Below are 4,031 nucleotides of genomic sequence, written 5' to 3'. Positions count from 1 at the left end.
GGCATGGTTTTAGCCATATAGGCCAAATTTGGATGATTTTGGATGAGTTAGGGTCGATATTTTACATATATGCTTATTTCTCTTAATTTATATCCTTAGGCACTTAAAAGCAATTGATATTGGATTGTTAGAAGAAAGAACGAGTCCATTTGCTTGAAAACTTAGAAAAAAGGCATGGTTTTAGCCATATAGGCCAAATTTGGATGATTTTGGATGAGTTAGAGTTGATATTTGACATATGTGCTTATTTATCTTAATTTCTATCCTTAGGCACTTAAAAGCAATTGATATTGTAATGTTAGAATAAAGAAACCTTACATTTGCTTGAAAACTTGGAAAATACGCATGGTTTTAGCCATATAGGCCAAATTTGGATGATTTTTGATGAGTTAGGGTCGATATTTGACATATGTGCTTATTTCTCTTAATTTCTATCCTTAGGCACTTAAAAGCAATTGATATTGAAATGTTAGAATAAAGAAACCTTACATTTGCTTGAAAACTTGGAAAAGAGGCATGGTTTTAGCCATATAGGCCAAATTTGGATGATTTTGGATGAGTTAGGTTCGATATTTTACATATGTGCTTATTTCTCTTAATTTATATCCTTATGCACTTAAAAGCAATTGATATTGGATTTTTAGAAGAAAGAACGAGTCCATTTGCTTGAAAACTTAGAAAATAGGCATGGTTTTAGCCATTTTGGCCAAATTTGGATGATTTTGGATGAGTTAGGGTCGATATTTGACATATGTGCTTATTTCACTTAATTTCTATCCTTAGGCACTTAAAAGCAATTGATATTGGAATGTTAGAAGAAAGAAACCTTACATTTACTAGAAAACTTAGAAAATAGCTATGGTTTTAGCCATATAGGCCAAATTTGGATGATTTTGGATGAGTTAGGGTCGATATTTGACATATGTTCTTATTTCTCTTTATTTCTATCTTTAGGCACTTAAAATAAATTCATATTGGAATTTTAGAATAAAGAAACTTTGCATTTGCTTGAAAATTTTGAAAATAGGCATGGTTTTAGCCATATAGGCCAAATTTGGATGATTTTGGATGAGTTAGGGTCGATATTTGACATATGTGCTTATTTCTCTTAATTTCTATCCTTAGGCACTTAAAATTAATTGATATTGGAATGTTAGAAGAAAGAACGAGTCCATTTGCTTGAAAACTTAGAAAATAGGCATGGTTTTAGCCATATAGGCCAAATTTGGATGATTATGGATGAGTTAGGGTCGATATTTGACATATGTGCTTATTTCTCTTAATTTCTATCCTTAGGCACTTAAAAGCAATTAATATTGGAATGTTAGAAGAAAGAAAGCTTACATTTACTTGAAAACTTAGAAAATAGCTATGATTTTAGCCATATAGGCCAAATTTGGATGATTTAGGATGAGTTAGGGTCGATATTTGACATATGTTCTTATTTCTCTTTATTTCTATCCTTAGGCACTTAAAAGAAATTGATATTGGAATTTTAGAGTAAAGAAACTTTGCCTTTGCTTGAAAATTTGGAAAATAGGCATGGTTTTAGCCATATAGGCCAAATTTGGATGATTTTGGATGAGTTAGGGTCGATATTTGACATATGTGCTTATTTCACTTAATTTCTATCCTTAGGCACTTAAAAGCAATTGATATTGGAATGTTAGAAGAAAGAAACCTTACATTTACTAGAAAACTTAGAAAATAGCTATGGTTTTAGCCATATAGGCCAAATTTGGATGATTTTGGATGAGTTAGGGTCGATATTTGACATATGTTCTTATTTCTCTTTATTTCTATCTTTAGGCACTTAAAATAAATTCATATTGGAATTTTAGAATAAAGAAACTTTGCATTTGCTTGAAAATTTTGAAAATAGGCATGGTTTTAGCCATATAGGCCAAATTTGGATGATTTTGGATGAGTTAGGGTCGATATTTGACATATGTGCTTATTTCTCTTAATTTCTATCCTTAGGCACTTAAAATTAATTGATATTGGAATGTTAGAAGAAAGAACGAGTCCATTTGCTTGAAAACTTAGAAAATAGGCATGGTTTTAGCCATATAGGCCAAATTTGGATGATTATGGATGAGTTAGGGTCGATATTTGACATATGTGCTTATTTCTCTTAATTTCTATCCTTAGGCACTTAAAAGCAATTAATATTGGAATGTTAGAAGAAAGAAAGCTTACATTTACTTGAAAACTTAGAAAATAGCTATGATTTTAGCCATATAGGCCAAATTTGGATGATTTAGGATGAGTTAGGGTCGATATTTGACATATGTTCTTATTTCTCTTTATTTCTATCCTTAGGCACTTAAAAGAAATTGATATTGGAATTTTAGAGTAAAGAAACTTTGCATTTGCTTGAAAATTTGGAAAATAGGCATGGTTTTAGCCATATAGGCCAAATTTGGATGATTTTGGATGAGTTAGAGTTGATATTTGACATATGTGCTTATTTCTCTTAATTTCTATCCTTATGCACTTTAAAGCAATTGATATTAGAATGTTAGAAGAAAGACACCTTACATTTGCTTGAAAACTTGGAAAAGAGGCATGGTTTTAGCCATATAGGCCAAATTTGGATGATTTTGGATGAGTTAGAGTTGATATTTGACATATGTGCTTATTTCTCTTAATTTCTATCCTTAGGCACTTAATATTAATTGATATTGGAATGTTAGAAGAAAGAACGAGTCCATTTGCTTGAAAACTTAGAAAATAGGCATTGTTTTAGCCATATAGGCCAAATTTGGATGATTTTGGATGAGTTAGGGTCGATATTTGACATATGTGCTTATTTCTCTTAATTTCTATCCTTATGCACTTAAAAGCAATTGATATTAGAATGTTAGAAGAAAGACACCTTACATTTGCTTGAAAACTTGGAAAAGAGGCATGGTTTTAGCCATATAGGCCAAATTTGGATTATTTTGGATGAGTTAGAGTTGATATTTGACATATGTGCTTATTTCTCTTAATTTCTATCCTTAGGCACTTAATATTAATTGATATTGGAATGTTAGAAGAAAGAACGAGTCCATTTGCTTGAAAACTTAGAAAATAGGCATTGTTTAAGCCATATAGGCCAAATTTGGATGATTTTGGATGAGTTAGGGTCGATATTTGACATATGTTCTTATTTCTCTTAATTTCTATCCTTAGGCACTTAAAAGCAATTGATATTGGAATGTTAGAAGAAAGAACGAGTCCATTTGCTTGAAAACTTAGAAAATAGGCATGGTTTTAGCCATATAGGCCAAATTTGGATGATTTTTGATGAGTTAGGGTCGATATTTTACATATGTGCTTATTTCTCTTAATTTATATTCTTATGCACTTAAAAGCAAATGATATTGGATTGTTAGAAGAAAGAACGAGTCCATTTGCTTGAAAACTTAGAAAATAGGCATGGTTTTAGCCATTTAGGTTAAATTTGGATGATTTTGGATGAGTTCGGGTCGATATTTGACATATGTGCTTATTTCTCTTAATTTATATCCTTAGGCACTTAAAAGCAATTGATATTTGAATGTTAGAAGAAAGAACGAGTCCATTTGCTTGAAAACTAAGAAAATAGGCATGGTTTTAGCCATATAGGCCAAATTTGGATGATTTTGGATGAGTTAGGGTCGATATTTTACATATGTGCTTATTCTCTTAATTTATATCCTTATGCACTTAAAAGCAATTGATATTGGAATGTTAGAAGAAAGAAACCTTACATTTACTAGAAAACTTAGAAAATAGCTATGGTTTTAGCCATATAGGCCAAATTTGGATGATTTTGGATGAGTTAGGGTCGATATTTGACATATATTCTTATTTCTCTTTATTTCTATCCTTAGGCACTTAAAATTAATTGATATTGGAATGTTAGAAGAAAGAACGAGTCCATTTGCTTGAAAACTTAGAAAATAGGCATGGTTTTAGCCATATAGGCCAAATTTGGATGATTTTGGATGAGTTAGGGTCGATATTTGACATATGTGCTTATTTCTCTTAATTTCTATCCTTAG

This window comes from Chenopodium album, chromosome 7 (genome assembly GCF_948465745.1).
Source record: "Chenopodium album chromosome 7, dcCheAlbu1.1, whole genome shotgun sequence".
Lineage (NCBI taxonomy): Eukaryota > Viridiplantae > Streptophyta > Magnoliopsida > Caryophyllales > Amaranthaceae > Chenopodium > Chenopodium album.
This window is presented reverse-complemented; position numbering follows the sequence as displayed.